This window comes from Pantherophis guttatus, chromosome 4, assembly GCF_059756535.1.
Source record: "Pantherophis guttatus breed Tessera chromosome 4, ASM5975653v1, whole genome shotgun sequence".
Lineage (NCBI taxonomy): Eukaryota > Metazoa > Chordata > Lepidosauria > Squamata > Colubridae > Pantherophis > Pantherophis guttatus.
The window spans coordinates 110,894,948-110,914,229 of NC_142066.1; the positions used below are offsets into that span (position 1 = coordinate 110,894,948).

General features: G+C 39.2%; 1 long non-coding RNA gene across 1 annotated transcript in view; it reads right to left on the bottom strand.

Annotated features, from left to right (window-relative positions):
* Window positions 1-259: 259 nt before the first annotated feature.
* LOC148114300 (uncharacterized) overlaps window positions 260-19,282 on the bottom strand; it is a 119,247-nt gene continuing 100,224 nt past the window's right edge. The window contains exons 2-3 of the long non-coding RNA XR_015733962.1: window positions 12,713-12,768; window positions 260-494 (exon numbers count right to left, since the gene is read on the bottom strand). This is a non-coding gene — a long non-coding RNA (uncharacterized LOC148114300). The remainder of the gene's footprint in view (window positions 495-12,712; window positions 12,769-19,282) is intronic.

Sequence of the window (19,282 nt, forward strand, 5' to 3'; positions counted from 1 at the left end):
AGCCCTGAAGTATGTATTTCTTTCTATCTACATAATATTTGCTGAACCCCTGACTTGATGCAGCCAGACTTCTTCATTTGATTTCAATTCCATTTTTTTGGACTATAACCCAATTTCACATTTACATATTGAACTGCTATATTTTCTTCCAAAATGATAATATCACATAAAATAATTTCAACTGGCTACCTCCCAGAAACCAAAAAGAAAGATTATGAAAGTCAATGAACCTGATGTCTCACAATGATGACAAAAGTAGTCAGGTATCCAAATTTTAATTGTTTATTTGAGAAGATCAATAACATTTTCTGGTGAATGAACACATTTTGAAATTCATTCTCTAGGATCTAAAGGAGGATCTACAAGGTCATATGCCTTTGTTATATTACCCAGCAATATTGCTTGGCTCAGCTTCTGACCTACACAAGCCTGGAACTGCTGCTTCCTTCTGGCTTTGATTCTTCTGTTTCCATGTTCCTCTTCAGATAAGGAGTCTTCAATGGTATTATACAGACAAGAAAAAAGAAATGGAATTACAAGAAGGATAATTAGTCTTGTCTAAATTTTCCACTCCAGTTTTGCAAATACACACACACACACACACACACACACACACACACACACACACACACACACTGTATACATACATACATACATACATATATATATATGCGATATTTTTGCAATCAGGGTTTTTTCCTATGTTGAAAGATGTTAAAATGGCCATGGTGGGATGAAATCTCTATTCATCACTTTCAGACCTGTCAGAAATTTTATGTTGTTTCTTCTGTGACTTATGGGAGACTGGGATAGCACTATTTCGGCCTTTTTAGGCCTCTTCAGCCAGACACACCCATATTTTATGACTCCTCCCTGTAGAGGTCAAATATTTATTTCTTTTAATTCATGGTGGTATAAATGTGTGATATTTTTGCAATCAGGGTTTTTTCCTATGTTGAAAGATGTTAAATGGCCATGGTGGGATGAAATCTCTATTCATCACTTTCAGACCTGTCAGAAATTTTATGTTGTTTCTTCTGTGACTTATGGGAGACTGGGATAGCATCTTTCAACATAGGAAAAAACCCTGATTGCAAAAATATCGCACATTTATACCTATGAATCAAAAGAAATAAATATTTGACCTCTACAGGGAGGAGTCACAAAATATGGGTGTGTCTGGCTGAAGAGGCCTAAAAAGGCCGAAATAGTGCTATCCCAGTCTCCCATAAGTCACAGAAGAAACAACATAAAATTTCTGACAGGTCTGAAAGTGATGAATAGAGATTTCATCCCACCATGGCCATTTTAACATCTTTCAACATAGGAAAAAACCCTGATTTCAAAAATATCGCACATTTATACCTATGAATCAAAAGAAATAAATATATATATATATATATATATATGTGTGTGTGTGTGTGTGTGTGGATAGATAGATAGATAGATAGATAGATAGATAGATAGATAGAGATAGATAGAGAGAGTCTTTTTTGCCTTCTTTCATTTTTCTTTTCTTTTTGCATATAATAAATGTAATTCAAGAAATATATCCATGTCTTTCTGAAATATTTCAAATAAAATATACCTGAATGTATAACCTTTAAAAAAGCACTTGTAACTTGCAGTTAATATCAGTTAATGGAACCTTAGCAATTTGAACTGTACATATTTTAAGGGATCCTATACAATCCTAAAGGAATCCAGAATATTTTAAGTACATTTTAGTTTAGCTATTATATAACAAAATATCTACATGCTTATTAATTTATTAATTTAAAAAGTTACTTCTATAAAGCATAGCATGGAAGTGGAAGAAATGAAAGCATAACTTTACTGAACTGTACCCACAACAGCTAAATATATTTACGTGGCAACATTCTTTTTTCATCAATCCTTTCGAATGTTAATTAATGACACAACTATGCTGCAGTATACTTCTTTCACATGTATTACATACTTGGATTAGATATCAAAGAGGATGGGGGATGATTTTTATTTTAAAAAAAGCAGTAAATGGAAGGCCAACGTGGATTGATGAATCAATTGTAACAGAATAACTTCCCTAGTTTGTACAGTTTATATGTGTTGATCCCTTCCACCCACAAGTTAAGGAAGATTGCCTTAGAGCAGGAAAGGAAAATGTTCTGGCTGCTGCAGTGATTTTTCTTTTTGAAGGCCAAAGGTGATGATGTAATATAGATAACACTTTGATTAACTGTGCTCCCTTCCCCAACATAATTTTGAGGTTTTATTTTAACAAAACAAAAAGCAAAGCATCTTAAGCCTCTGTTAGACCATGGTTTATCCTTTATATGTTTCTTGTTCAAAAGTCACACAATGATTTCTACTATTACTAATACAGTGAGACCACAGAAAGCCCTGGGCTACTGATCGCCTACTTCACCACAGAGTTAATCTAACTTTATTTCCTGCTGTAAAATTCCAGATATTCTTTCTTCAGGCAAGCTCAAGTTCATGTTATCACTTGAAATAAACTGCTTGACAAGATAATCATATCCAGTATTCATTACAAAAAATGAATACATTGTATGTAAAGGATTCAGCTCTCAACTTTTAATAATAACCTGTTGTCAGTTTACGGAGTTTCCTTATGTTACTTTCTGAGCTTTTCGTTTCTGAAGTTTCAGATAATGGTTTCATTAATTCAGGTTTGTTTGCTTTTTTTCCTTTGCTTTTTCTCTGTTTCCCCGTATAATCTTAATGTTCTATTAGCACTTTCTTGCGTAGAGTATAAAAACAATTTTGCCTAAAAAACCTCCATGAAGAGAAATACTCAAGCTAAACCTCCTGAGGCATATACATGAGTTCTCCTGACAGACGCTTGAGAAATGCTACACTAACCCTGATGAATAGAGACCTTCATGGTTTTTATATCACTTTAACTTACCATTTTCCCCATTTCACTGGTTGTGACTTACAGACAAGTAAATTGACTATAAGAGAACTTGATTTTATGTAGTGCCTTTCAGACTCATCGAATCTCAAAGCTTTTAAGTAATGGGTTGTTTAGTGATTGTACAGATGAAGCAGCAGCATACTTTATTGCAGTCATAGACCAAAAAAAAAAAAAAAAAGTCCAAGACACATAGCTGGCACACGACCAGACTGAAGTGCAAAACAGCAACAAGATCAGTGGTGGAAACCACTCCGTCAAATTCACAGTTCATGTATTTTAAATTTTTAGCTCCAATCTATATGGACTATAGTTGATTAAAATTGTACATAGGTAGGAAATACTATATTGCAATTTACATAAAATCCACACATTGGCACTTTATACAATCACCAGCTAACTCAACCGCTGATGATCAATAAAGCTGACTTCAATCAATGGGTCCAGCCCATCCCTTCCCCCGGCTCTTACATCGCAAGACTGCAGCAAAAAAATTTGCTACCTTTAGTGTAATCTTAGAATCAGTATCTTGGAGTAAGAAGCGAAGACTAAGATTTTCAGATAATCCAGGAAGTCTTTGACAAATGGGAGAGATAAGTTCTGACCTTACCTCCCAATAATGGGGGCATGTAAATACGATGTGAGCCAACGATTCCAGAGATCGGCCACCACATGAACAGTAGGTGGGTTTCACACACCCTGAGCACCTGCTATCTAGGACATTCGAGGGGATCACATTAAAACATACCCTTAGAAAGGCCAACCTGTATTTAACAAAGGATAGCGTAGAGAGATATTTGGGGGGGGTGCATTCAGGGAGTAATACCTAGAGAAAACGGAGACCATACTCCTGCACCAAGTGCCAGATTCTGTTGTCTTTCAATATCGTCCAATCGCTGGAATATCAGTGATTTGGCTGCATCTGGGCCAAGCATAAGGGCTTCAATAGGGTTAATACTTATCTTCATAAGTTTGGTGTGAATATTGTGGGCCCAAGAACTGTGGAAGTCCTCCCGCCATAAGCACTGGCCTAAATAGTAGTCTGGAAGTCTGACCTACAGGGTCAGCCAGTAGCCAATAGCACGCTTCCACAGAACAGTACCAAGAGATGGTGTGCCCAGTTCCAAGCGGATTGCAGCATTACTCACACAGGGGGGGACTCCCATTAGATGGCATAAGAACTGGCTTTGAACTGACTCGAGGAGGTAAATATTTGTTTGAACTCAAAGGGGAGCACCGTATGTAATGGCAGCTATCACCTTTGCCCTATATAGTTTTAATACTGAGGGAATATGTTGGGCTCCCTCCATGTAAAAGAATTGCAGAAGGGCATGTGTAGTGGCCTTGGCCTTGGTGTGGAGGGACTTGACCTGCGCAAGCCACATGGCATTAGATTAGAAAAGAATGCCTAAATATTGGAATCTATGGACCTGTTCCACTGGTATGCTATCAAGCTGCCATTGATAGTTTTTCCTGCTTCTTGAGAAAATCATAATCTTAGACTTAGAATGGTTGATAAAGAGTTGGTTGGCACAACAATAGTTGGAAAGGATTTTAAGGGCTCTAAGCAGACCCACCCAAGAGAATGAAAGAATCGCAGAATAGAAAGAATAGAGCAGGAGCAGGCACCTGTAGTCAGCTAATCTGGGGGCATGGATATAATCCAGTTGGACCATTAACACCCTTCTCCAATTGCTAATATATAAGTTAAAAAGAAGGGGTGCCAATATACATCCCTATCAGACCCCCTTATTTACAGGGATGGCATTGGAAAGGTCCCCTTGTGGGGTAAGGTGCGCTTTTGCCTCCGTTCCCTCATGCAGTTGGGAGATGAGCCAGAGAAGTCTTTTATCGATGCCCCAGGAAAGGAGTTTGCCCCACAGTTTATATCTGGGGATACTGTCAAAAGCAGCCTTTAAGTCTATAAAGGCAATGCAGAGACGGCCTTTCCTAGGGTTAGAGTATTTTAAGGCTAGATGGTATAGGATCAGAGCATGGTCAATAGTAGAATGATCTGCTCTGAACCCCGCCTGCTTATGACCGGGCAGACAAGCCTCCTCAACCCAGCACTCCAGCCTGGACAGGAGGAATCTGGCATAGAGTTTCCCCAAAACTGACAGTAAACTGATATTTCAAAAATTGCTTGGATTGGAGGGGCAACCTTTCTTATGAATTGGCACAATGATGGCATCCTTCCAGACCTTAGGGATAATGCCTGTTTGATTAATCACATTAAATACCTCAGTAAGGACAGTAATCCATCAGTCCTTATGGGCTTGAATGGCCTCAGCAGGGATAAGGTCAGGGCCAGGGGCTTTTCCCAATTTGAGTTGTCGAATTAGCTTCGAGATAGTGGAGGGGTTCACAGGGGACCATCTAGGGAGTTGTTCAGGGGGGGGGGAATCTAACGCTGTAAAGGATGGCGAGTCTGCGTCATAAAAGACTTGGCGTAGGAAGAGTTCCCATGTGGGGGCAGATATAGAGTAAATAAACCTACTAGTTGGCCTTCTATTCAGCAAACTCCAAAAATCACGAGGATTACAGGATTGCACGGCATCTAATAAGGTGTTCCACCTTAATCGTTGCCAATTTTGTTTGGCTCTTAAGAGAGCAGACTTATATGTCTTCTTAGCCATAAAGGAAGTGGGAGGGGCTCTCAACGAATCAGAATTTTTACAAAGGATATATATTATATATAAGGATATATATATTGCTTAACACATTGTAAGCCGCCCTGAGTCTCCAGAGAAGGGCGGCACATAAATCAAATTTAAAAAAAAATATGGATCTCAATCAGTTCCTGGCTTGTTTGCATTGTATATTAAACCAGGGGGGGCCCTTCCTCTGAGAAGCTCTACCAAGGATAAGAGTAGGGGGCTTAAAGGAGGCTATTAAGTCACTTGAGCAATCCATAAAGGCGGTCAAGAGTGCACTGGGAGTGGCCTTAGCTGACTCTTGATCATAAAAGCTCGCGTGGGATAAGGCCAGGGTATTCAACCATTTCAATACCATCAGGGATCCTCTGGTATTGGCAGCTATTGGGGAAGAATGGGTAAGACAATTTTGTGGTCTATTCAGGAGTGCGTCCAAGGTGAGGGGAAGGTGGTCACTAAATATCATGTCATCCACTTTAAAGGAGATGACATAGGGCAAAAAAGCTCTTGAGACCAGGACATAGTCTATAGTACTATTGCCTCTTTTGGCCAGATTGGTAAATTCCCCGGGAACGTCCAAGGCACATCTGCCGTTAAGGGGAAAAAGGTCCAACCTGACAGTGAGAAGGGCCAAGTTGGTCCCTGCTCTATCAACTTTCAGGTCTTTGGAGACTTCTCCCCCACTTTTTTTTTGGAATTTTTTTTTATTTTTAAACAAAACTTAAAACATAAAACAATTATCATCCATTACAATTACAGAAAGTGTATTGATCGGTTACAAATCTTTTGTGCTTAATCCTCTGTCCCACATTTTCTTATTTAACAGTTTATTACATTATTATTCTCATTTACCAATTATTTAACAGTAAATTGTTCTCTATAAGGGGAAAAAAAAACCTTTATATGTTTTATTATCTTATCCATTTCATATTTCATATTTCATTTCCATTCTTTCTTGTCTAACCATTGATAAAATAAATCCCATATCAAATAATATTGTTTATCTTCTTGTTCCCTAATTTCAAATCTCAATTTACTCATTTCAGCACACTCCAAAATTTTCTTGATAACGTCGTCATCCGTCGGTATCTTCTCACCTTTCCAGTTTCTAGCAAATACAATTCTAGCCACCGTTAAAACATTCACAATTAAATATCTCATTTCTCTATTGTATATTTCTGGTAAAATCCCCAATAAAAATATCTCTGGTTTAAAGTCAATATGTTTCTTTGTCATTTTTTCTAACCATTTGTGGATTTTAGTACAATATCTTTTAGCTTCTGCACATGTCCACCACATATGGTTATATGAACCCGGAGTCTGATGACACTTCCAAACATTTCTCTGATTTATTCTTGTACATTCTGGCTATTCTCGCCGGGGGTAAATGCCACCTGTAAAACATCTTATACAGATTTTCCTTATATGCTGTTGACATTGTCATTTTATAATTCTGCAACCATAATTTTTCCCATTTCTCTAAGTCAATCCCATGACCCATATTTTTCCCCCATGCAATCATTGTTTCTTTAACTTGTTCTTCTGCCAATTTTACTTCTAATAAATGACTGTACAATTTTTTAATTACATGGTCATCAGAACCTATTAAGATTTTATCTAAGTTTGTCAAGTTACTATAAAAACCATCCTTTTTAGAATCTTCATCATATCTAGACTGTATTTGCATATATGAAAACCAATCCATTTCAAGCTCTTGTTCTTCTAGTTTTTGCTTTGACTTAAGTTCACCCCTTTCATTTAATAATTCACCATATCTAACAATTCGTTCCTTCCTAAATGTTATTGTGTGTGAGATTGCTTCAATAGGTGATAACCAGACTGGAATTTTTAAATAGTAACATTATTTGATCTTCTCCCAGTTTAATAACAAAGACTCTCGTATCATATAACCAAGGTGTTGGTTATCACCTTTAAAGCGCTCCATGGCATAGGGCCTAGCTATCTTCGAGACCGCCTGCTGCTACCAACGACCTCCCATCGACCCGTGCGCTCCCACAGAGAGGGCCTCCTCGGGGTGCCATCAGCCAGACAATGTAGGCTGGTGACCCCCAGGGGGAGAGCCTTCTCTGTGGGGGCACCTACCCTCTGGAATCAGCTCCCCCCAGAGATAAGGAGAATCCAAGACCTCAGTGCCTTCCGTCGCGCCCTTAAAACCCATTAATTTAAACAAGCCGGGCTGGCTTAAGATGAAATTTTTAACTGTTTTTAAATGTTTTAAACGTTTTTAATTGGTAAATGAGTTTTAATTGGGCCAAATTTATATATCTTTTAATTGTTTTTAATATTTGTTCTGCATGTTTTTTAATCTGGCTGTACACCGCCCTGAGTCCTCAGGGAGAAGGGCGGTATAGAAATCCAATATAAAATAAAAATAAATAAAAATAAATATGTCTTCTGAAATAACCCTGTACTTTTGTACTTTTATATCACATAAAAGTGTGCCAACCCAACAATAAATCATGTCCTTCTAAAGTCAACAATCTAATATTCCTTAGCGTTATCAATTCTTTAATTCACATCAAGTTACAAGCTTGATAATATAATTCCCAATCCGGCAAACCAAAACCTCCTCTTGATCTACCATCTTGCATCAATTTTAGTTTTATCCTTGCCTTTTTGCCCTGCCATATATATTTTAACACCATTTTATTTAAATCTTCAAAATATTTTTTCCCCAACTTAATTGGAATTGTCTGAAATAAGTATAAAAGTCTGGGCAGTATATTCATTTTAATAGTTGATATTTTCCCTATCAATGATAACTGCAAATTCTCCCATTTTGTTAGATCTGTCGCTATCTGTTGTTTAAGCTTATCATAATTATTCTCCTTAAGAGTATCATATCTTGCTGTCAAATGTATTCCCAAATATTTAACCTTATTCGTGACCTGCATCCTTGATACTTCCGCCAATTCTTCTTTCTGTTTTTTTAACATATTTTTGGTCAACATCTTCGTTTTGTCTTTATTTATTTTCAAACCAGCCACTTTCCCAAAATGTCCTATTTTGTCTATCAATTTGTTTACAGATTGAAGTGGTTCTTCCAAGATAAACACCAGGTCATCAGCAAATGCTTGCAATTTATATTCTTGATTTTGAATTTTCATTCCTTTTATTCCCTTTTCTTCTCTAATATTTCTGTTTAGTACTTCTAATGTTAACACAAACAACAATGGTGACAATGGACAACCTTGTCTCGTTCCTTTTTGTATTTCAATAAATTCTGTCAGCTCTCCATTCATCATTATTTTTGCTGTTTGTTTATAATATATAGCTTCTATAGCTTGGACAAATTTCTCTCCAAAGCCCATCTGTTTCAATTGTAGTATCATAAATTGCCAGTTCACATTGTCAAAGGCTTTCTGTGCATCCAGTTTTAATCGCCTTTCAACCATGCTTTTCTCAGCAAGACACCTATATAAACAGACTTGTAGACACTCTTTGATGTCTTTTTTAAATTTTATCTGTAAGTTAGCCAATTGACTTTGGAAAATAACACAGTTGCTACTTTTTTCCCTTTCCCCTCAGTTAAAAAAAAACAAAAGGAAAATACAATCCACTAGATGGCAATGTCTCTTATTTCTTCCACTATCACTTCTCCTTTCAATTAGCAATAAAGCAGAAAGAATATTAAAAAATAAAAGTCTGCCAAAACAAAAATGACAAATCTAATTCCAAAATTAAGAATCTCAGTCAACATCAAAAATTTAATATTTAAGCAGATAAAAAAGTAAGTCTCCTTTCCAGTCCAGTCAAGTTTAAGGTAAAACTTTCCACTGACATCCACACATAGGAATAGTTTATATTTTAGGAAAATTAACTTAAATTCAGGCTCAATTCTGCCGCTGAGTTACTTCTATATTGAATCCTAATTGCATTTGCTCTTCAGGGTGTTTTTAAAGTCAAATTAGAAAAACTCTCACCAGATCGTAACACTTTCACTCATTCTCTTCTGTTCGGGGCTGTTCCCAACTTCAGCAGCTTAATGGCTGCCTCTTCAGCGCTGGAAAAAAGAGCTTCTCCTGGATCAACCAGGGACTTTGCAGTGTCCCTGGGATCAACAGAATGTGCCCTTCTCCATCATTGTCTCAACAGGACAGTGAGATCCAATTTGGATCGTCCTGTGATGAAGATATTGGCAGTAGTTCCGGAGCCCCGAAAACTTCCCGCCGTCTGGTCGCAACGCCAGCCCCGCCCCTGGAGACTCTCCCTTTTATGGTCTCCAAGGGGTGATTGTCCTTATTTGGTCCTGCCCACCAACGGGAAACTACCAAGGTTTCCCAGCTCCCTGCTGTGCGGGCATTTAAATCCCCCACCAAGAGGACCAAGGGGTGAGGAAATCTAACTATGATAGTTGTGAGATATTCTTCCAATCCAGGTCCTTATAGGAACCCCTGGGAGGAAGGTAGACATTAAACGTCAGGAAGAAGACCTTCCCAACAGAGATCACACTTGTGAGGACATAAGGCTGATGGGAATCCACATAAACTACTTCCGCATGCAGGTCCAGGGAGATACCAATTGCAAGGCTGCCACTAGGATGGCCACCACAAGATGAAGAAAGGGCGGGCAGGGATGTAACCTCATAACCACATAAGAGAATATCATTTACCTCCCACATTTCCTGGAATAAAAGGATCTGGAATTTTTTAAGATAATTCAAAAAGTCTGGGTCGGCCCTTTTTGACATCCAGCCTGCAATATTCCAGCTCAAGATAGACCAGGGAATATTAGGGGGGTTAGTCTTTGACTGTCATTTGGAAATTGCAGAGGGTTGATGGGAAGGCGGGGTAAAGTTTTGGCCAAAAAAGTCTGTAATCTTGCCTTGTTTATCCGTTCTAGTTGCGTTTTGATTGATTTTAGTGTTATTATTAGATCTTGGCGGATTCGAGTACCTGGGCACATTTAGATTGGGACAGTCATCCTGACATTGATGATGATTTAGATGTTGTGCAGATGAATCTGTCAAGGAGAGCACCTGTATGATATCGTTGTCATCAGTGGAGATACAGCCATTGCGCGGTTTAATAATAGTAACTGATGGAGAGAGAGGGAGATTCCAAGAGTCCTGAGATGGCAAACTAGCCGTTTGAATGGGATGAGATACTGGCGCATTGTTAAGAATGTTCCTCGAAGGAGGGGAAGGACAAATGCTCAAGGAGGTGGGAGCAAGCCCTGAAGCACCCTCAGGAGCGGGGATGTCAGGAGTTTGTTTTCTGGGGGGAGAACCTCTTCTCCCAAGGTTATCTTCCCATTGGTGCTGGGTCACCGGGAGGTTAGTAACTCCAGTAATTGTAGCTGGCACAGGGCTTTCAGCTTCCATGTAGTAGTCCTCACACTTCGGCCCTATCCAGGGTCGGGTGACCCCGATAGCTGAGTTCATCCTAAGCGGTGTTAGTTGTGTATTTGTAATACATCTTTGAGGGAAAATTCCGAGGTAGTTTAGGTGGTTGCGGAAACCACAAAGGTGCGAGGGGATCTTAGATGAGCCGAACTTGAGGATCAGATGTTTATATTTGGAGGTACTGGGAAGCCATTCCATGGAAAGCAGTTCTTTACTCAAAATGCTAAGATTGGACAGGAACCTCACTGTAGATAAAATGGATTTGCGGGTATTCCAGTTATACTTGTTAAAACGGGAGTGAGCCAGGTTCAAGCATAAATTATCCAGAAGCAATTGAAGATTAACTGGATACATCCATCGCGGTGGAGTGTGGCTATCCGCTGGTGGCTGGTCCAATACGTGACCAAGGTTTCTGACAGACTGTGACATAAAAACTGCCTTTTCAAGGGAGCTCACTTTGCCTCCAACACTCTAATAGAGGTCGTCAAGGGTGTGATGGATTCAGCCAGGCGGAGACAGAATTGTTGCAAGAGGTGGACGTCAGATGGCTGGACGGTGTCAGCAAAAGGCGACTGTTCCCGCAGAAAGGACAAGGAGGGAAGAGAATGGGGCGAAGTAGAGTCTGCATCAGTTGGTAACGTGCAGTCCGATGGAGAAAACACATCGCATGGGCAGGCAACCGCACATTCCAGGTCCTCCGGCAGGACACATGGCGCAAACTCTGAAGATGGTAAGTTGCGTAAGAATTCGTCCAAGGAAGTGATTGAGGAATTCAAATCCTTAGCCAACAATTTCAGAACGTCTGTCTTTTTTACCTTGGACAGAGGCCAACTGCATTATCGGAAATAACCTCCAAACTGGAGGCCATAGGAGACAAGGAACGGCAGCGTTTATGTTTGCTCATATCAAAAACATTCGGGTACTCCTTCGTAAAGGAATTGTAACTATACAGTAAGGTCCTTAAGGGCAACTAAACAGTCAGTTGGTGAATTAAAGTTGGGTGTTTGAGGTCACAACAAAATGGCATCCCAAGTACAGGCAAGACCTTGAATAATGCTTCAAGTCGGCTCAAAGCAGATCAGGTTGCTGAATTATTTGCCAGAGGTGTAAGGCAGTGAAAAACAGTCAGCAAGGCCCGGCAATTAGGCCTAACAAACAATGTTATCTGAGGATAGTTAAACAAAGTTGCTAGCAAAGGCAAATAGGAAAGATAGTTAGCCAGTTACAAAAAATAGGAGGCTGAGGACATTAAATAATAAACATCAAACATTTAGAACTCCTCGTAGATGTATTGAGGGGTGAAAAACAGGATTAAGCTAGGATAAAAGTTAAAAACAAGCAGGAGAGAAACATATGTCCTACCGGCACAGTTTAGCTCCTCCCTCCATCCCTAATCCGTACAGATGAATATAACATCTATTTGCATTTTCCAACACTCAATGCCTTGAGACAAAAATCACTTATTATGACTGAAGATATGGGAATAATCTACTTGTTTAAAACATTGATGTAATTTTATGGTATATTATTTATCTTTGAACCTATATTTTGCAACAAAAAATAACAGATCAGCTCTAACCAAAGACAGAAGTACTGTAACATGTTCCTATGTCATCTAGAATCAAAATTAGATTAAACTGACTGTCACATATAATAAGACACTGAAAGCCTGGGCTATAAATCTTGGCTTCTTCATCAGATAAGAGGATTGGCATATTGTGAGTTTCCAAAAGCTGGATTTATTTTACTTTTGTTAAAATGGGAAACTATACTTACATCATGTTATATAAATGAATATCCACTCATCAGGATTCTTCTTCACTTTCTTCTACCTGTGACAAAAACATTAGATGATTTGAGAATTCACAATGTATGGTGGAATTTTAGAATCTACTCCACTAACAGAATGGCATCTGTAAACTAAAGTACACAAAAAATACGTTGGTGTGGTACACCCCTTAAATCATCCAAGCATATCTGATATACTTACAAGAAAGACTTAAGAAGTTGTTTTAACTTTAGAATTATACATGCCAATTTAATTACTACCCATATTTAAAAACTCCATTGTACTTTATTAAAGTCCATGGCTATAAAATACGAAGGATTTACTGTTAGGCTTTTTATAAAATTAAATGATGCCTATATTTTTTTTCCACAAGCCTTGTGGATTCTGTAAGAAATCACAGATCCAGGTATCCAAATGATTAGGCAATCCTGCACATATTATGTATTCATTAAGTTCTTTGAGAAGTATTTTTTATCTTAGAATACTTTGTGATAATCAGAAGAAAGATTAGGAAAACAAGGAAAAAATATTGGGTTTATGTCTAGAATGCTGGGATAAAACAGTCAGCACACACTGTTGACATCAAAGGAGACAACTTTATTTAGAATATAATAAAATAGAATTCTTTATTGGCCAAGTGTGATTGGATACACAAGGAATTTGTTTTGGTGCATCTTGGAGTACATAAAAGAAAAAATACATTTGTCAAGAATCATAAGGTACAACAGTTAATGATAGTCATAGAGAAACAGTCATATAAATCTTAAGGATACCAGCAACAAGGTTACAGTCATACCGTCATAAGTGGGAGGAGATGGGTGACAAGAACGATGAGAAGATTAATAATAATGCAGACTTAGTAACTAGCTTGACAGTGCTGAGGGAATTATTTGTTTAGCAGAGTGATGGCGTTCGGGAAAAACTGTTCTTGTATCTAGTTGTTCTGGTGTGCAGTGCTCTATAGAGTCGTTTTGAGGGTAGGAGTTGAAACAGTTTACGTCCAGGATGTGAGGGGTCTGTAAATATTTTCACAGCCCTCTTTTGGACTCATGTAGTATACAGGTCCTCAATGGAAGGCAGGTTGGTAGTAATTGTTTTTTTCTGCAGTTCTAATTACCCTCTGAAGTCTGTGTCTATCTTGTTGGATTGCGGAACCAAACCAGACAGTTATAGAGGTGCAGATGACAGACTCAATAATTCCTCTGTAGAACTGTATCAGCAGCTCTTTGGTCAGTTTGAGCTTTCTGAATTGGCACAGAACTTATTTTATTTATTTATTTTACTTTATTATATCAGAAAATCTGGCAAATGTTTGTTCTGATTTTAAAAAGTAGCAAAGAAATTTCCAGATAAATTTACACACAGGATGTAAAATTAGCCAAGGCAATTGCATGGTGCAGTGTGGAACATCTGTGAATGATATGAAGTAGTACCTTGAAATCTATGCCTTTATATAAATGATCATCAAAACTAGCTACCGTATTTTTCGGTGTATAAAACGCACTTTCCCAAAAGTGGGTGGAAATGTTTGTGCATCATATACAGCAAATGTTGCCAAAGCCCCACTGTGCAGCCTCTGCTTCCCAGCAATTTGCCTCCTTGTGGCAAACAGCAAACAGCTTTATCAGCTTCAGCACAACCTGATTTAGCACGAGCAGCTGATTGGCGGTTGGCTCTGCCTCCTGGAATACCACCTATCAGCTGTTCCAGGCTGCGGGGATCGCCACTGCCCACCACGATCATCGCCACCCATCACTGCTGCCGCCTTTGACAGATTAGGCCAGGCCTGGGCAGAAAATAGGTAGAAAGAATAGCTGTAAATTCAAATATTTTTCCTACCAGATTCTGTGGGCGTGGCTTGGCAGGGGGCATGTGACTGAGTGACCATAGCAGTGAGTGACATCAAGTTGGACATGGCCACTCAGTCACATGACCCCCACCACCACCACCAAGCCACGTCCACAGAACCAGTAGGGAAAAAATCTATTGTATCTATTGTATCCTGTCCTGTCCTGTTTTATTCATTAATATATTCCAAGCAATATAGAATAGTCTAACAGTTAAATTTGTTTGGAATAACTTAATTTCAAAAAATTGTAGAGCTCTGTATGCTTTGAGTTTCTGACTGAAAATTGGGATATTATATAAATACTCAGAGTGTTAGATCAGTGCTGGAAAGAAACGCGACTCAGCTCTGGTCCGTTCAGCTCTTTATTAGAATGGTGAAAAACAGACTGCCAGCAGTGGCTCCCAAGCCTCCTTATATACAGCTCGGGCCAGCCAGCCGGCCAATGACAGCTGTTCAAACTTCCCGCCTGTGGAAGTGACCAATCCCCCGGCGGATGTCCTTATAAGGACATAACACCCCTCCCCTCTTAGTCCTCAGTCAATCATTCCATGGCGTACGTGAGTCACGTAGTCGCGCAGGTAGGCGGGATGGACAATGGTCCTACCTGACCTGCGCGGTACAGTTCGTTCTCCGGTGCTGCTCCCGACGGGTCTGGCTCATGCTGGTTCTTGTCCCCCCGGTGGGCAGTCCCGGAAATGGGCTCTTGGGGTGGCTGTCGCCATCTCGCCGCGGGTACTGGGACCGTTTGGATGTCCTCTGGTATTCGCGGTCCGTGGGTCTGGGAGGCTCTGCCGCCCCGTGGTCCGTGGGTCTGGGAGGCTCTGCCGCCCTGCAGGCTTCCGCAATGTGGCCCTTCCTCTGGCAGCGTCTGCAAGTTGCATCCCGCCAGCGACATCTGGCGCGTGGATAGTCCCCTTTGCAGCTGGCACAATGTTCCTCCCATCCGCCATCTTGGGGTTTTTCCCACCATTGGGGTCTTGTGACCTTATGGATGGCCATCTCAGAGTCAGAGTCCGACCCCGTGGAGGTCTCGTCCGATGATGGCTATGGGTTCCTGCGGACCTTGTGGATCCCCTTGGATCTTCTCATTGCGGCTGCTGCCCTATCAGAGGACTCGGTGGCTGTGGCTTCCTCGATAACCTCTTTTAGGGACACTTTCTTTCGGCTGACGAGCTTTTTCTGGACTGTGCTGTCCCTCATGCTGAAGACGATGCGGTCCCGCAGCTGAACGTCCACATTTTCAAATTCGCAGCTGGCCGCGATCTTCCGGAGCGCCGAAACGAATTCCTTGACCAATTCTCCTTCTGCTTGATTTCTCTGGTGGAAGTTGAATCGGTTGGCCAGAGGCGTGCTTACTGGGGCGTAATGGTCCTGGAGCACTTCCTGCAGCTTGGACCACGGCATCTGCTCGATATCCAGCGGTACCACGAGGTCCATGGTCATTTCCAGGACCTCCGACCCGCAGTGCACCAGGAAGAGAGTCCTCTTTCTGCTGTCATCTAGGTCTGTGAAGCCGCTTCCCGCCAGGAACTGCCTGAAGCGAACCATGAAGGACTTCCATCTCTCAGTGCTCGGGTTGAATGGAGCCATTGAGATTTGTGGTCCAGACATGGTAGTGACTTAGCTCGTGCTTCAGCTCTTTGCTTAAGGTGGCAGTTGGCTTGCAGCTCTTCGTCGGTTCTTCTCTAGTCCTTCGTCGCCAGTGTTAGATTAGCGCTGGAAAGAAACGCGACTCAGCTCTGGTCCGTTCAGCTCTTTATTAGAATGGTGAAAAACAGACTGCCAGCAGTGGCTCCCAAGCCTCCTTATATACAGGGGCCAGCCAGCCGGCCAATGACAGCTGTTCAAACTTCCCGCCTGTGGAAGTGACCAATCCCCCGGCGGATGTCCTTATAAGGACATAACACAGAGTATATTAGACAAATTCAGAAGCAATATAATTTCCACAAGGTAGACTAGATAACTCTGATTTATTCTGTCTCTTTTTCAAAAGCCTCCAAGAATCTTTGCTGTTATATTAAGCTAATAATTTTTTCACATACCAGAATGGGTGAAGAAAAAAAGTGGGAAAAGTGGGAAAAAAGTGGTGGGAAAGGGAAGAAAACAGAATAGCAGATTCAATTTAACTGATGGTTCTGCCCTCAAATCAAAGTGATCGTTGTGATTGGATTTAGTTCAATCTCATTATTTTAGGAGTGGTGTTCAGAACCTGTAAAAATATCCTTTTTCACAACTCTTACTTTGTTTTCTGAATGTTTTATTTACTTAGCTGAGCGAATAACTTTTTTACTTAAGAAAAAAAAGTGACTAAAATTTATTTTTTCCTATTTTTAATCACTAACAGTCCATCTACTGCAGGAAGAAGAGGCAGCTTCCTTGTTGTCAGTCTTATGCATAAGATCTCATCCTGTCTGCTCAAAATTTGCTATGCTGCAGTTTAAAGAAACATAATTTGGATGCTTGTGTATCACTTAATATGAAACCTTCATATCTTAATATTAATCCATCTTTTCTATAATTTCCTTTTCATTTCTATGAAAAGCAAAAATGTGTGTAGTTAAAGATGAGAGATTCAAAATCCTTGCCCAATGTCTGTCAGGCACAAATAACTAGGAACAGAAGCTGAGTTCAAAGCATAAAAACTTTATTATATTCTACCAATACACAAGAATTTGGTCTACTTATGGTCAAGCCAAATTGGCTCTAGATGGATGTCAATGGAATTCATGGGAGACTGGATTTGGGTGTCTTGCGGCTGCATAGCAATTCAAACTTATGATATGTTTAACCCCTCCTTCAGCTTCAGCCTGTTCATGTCCTACAATTTCTATGAAATGTGGTATTCATAATCTTCTTTAAAATATTATTTTAATCTTGTTGTAATAAAAAGGAGAAAATCAATATTGTATTTAGCCAAAGTTAGGGAACATAAATTTAAGATGATCTCCTCTCAAAAGGAAGAATTCGTGTAGACTGAAGCCTCACTCCAAAAAAGTCCAAGGCCACGTGGAAAGAAAGAATAAATAACTAATGATTAAAATTACTTAGATATAAAATTAAGTACTTTATTTATAAAATTAATTGATTTTCCTGATCCATTTGTATATACCAACCATTTTCTGAACTATCTATTTATAGTGTTACTTTACTAGTAAGTCAAAACAATGGTTCTAAAATCTTATGAGATTTCTTTAGTGGTTAAAGTAAAGTAAATTGAAAAGTAAAGCTTTCAATTTGCTCAGCATTTGGTTTTAGTACTAATATTACTCTATCGGATATAGGAATATTATCATATTTGATAAATAAATGTTTCACTAAGTATTAAAATTAATTGGCAGTAGTGGAGGGTAGTCTTGTCCATGTTTGAAGCTGTGATTGTTCTTTTCACTAGTGCTTGGTTTTAAAACTAATTCATTCGGAGCTATAGTTTAAATTATGGGCCTAAAACTTTAATCTGAGTTTAATAAACCATTTTTTGCCATGTTTATTAAATTCACTTGGCTTTTGAAAGAGCACCCACAGAGGCATATGAATACGCAAATTGCGAGTGTAGTTGAAAAAGAATAAAACTAAATTACACCTATAATAAAGATGTAATCACATTTTAAATTATCAATTAGCATTTATGTAACTCAATTAACATATAACAGGAAGAAGAATCCATTAGAAAATTAGATCTCACTGTTGATTAGGATCTGCAGAAACTAATTTAAGGTTTGAATTCAGAATAGTATAAAACATGATCAAGTGTTAGCAATTATATAAATTATCACTACAACCCTAGTATTCTCTTGATATCTTAGACAAAGTCAACAGATTTTGCCACCTACTGAGATACATTCCACATAAGTTCTTTGAAAAGTTAAAGGGAAAAAATAGTGACGTAGACCAGATGGGAAAAAGAAATGGGAGGTAGAATGCTTAGGAGCAAAGAGCAGTCAAGGACATGTTGGTCATAATTTCTCAACTTTGGCAGCAGTATTGTTCTCAGGAATTTAGGAACTAGTCAGAGGAAATTAAATGACATGAAGGCAAATCACCAACAGACTATCTTCAGTGGACCTACAGTGGATATAAAATTTCTTCATTTTTTATTGTTATTTTTCCACCTAACAGATTTCAGTTTGCTTGGCAATTGAACTGTACAGTGTATATGTTACTTTAAAAGTGGGAAAAAATTCTGAAATAATTTATCTTCATCTATTTTTTTTTATATTTGAGAAACTACAATAGTGTGTGCTTCAGTTGCAATCCAAGATATAAAATACACAGTTTCTTAAAGATGCTTAATTAAAAAGTTATTTCTAATTATTTGGGTATTATTCATTTTTATTGAATATTTGACTAATTTCTGTTCAACATATCTCATGTATGTTATTTATTTACTTATGACAATGAATCAATTAATTTATATGGCCACCCATCTCACACAATGATTCAGAGGACTTAATAGAGGTAATAGAAATGTCTCTCTTCCTAGGACCTGCTAGATCAGCGGTCACCAACTGGTGGTCCATCGACCACTGGTGGTCCACAAGAAAATTTTGGTGGTCCGCAGAAAAATTATTTGCATTTTTTTATATTGCACTAAATCAGGAGTCCTCAAACTATGGCTCCTGGGCCGGATACGTGCAATGAACATTTGTGTTGCTGCAAAGAGTCTCCCCCTTGGGGCCTTTTTCTGTGGATCAGAGGGGGGAAGAAATTC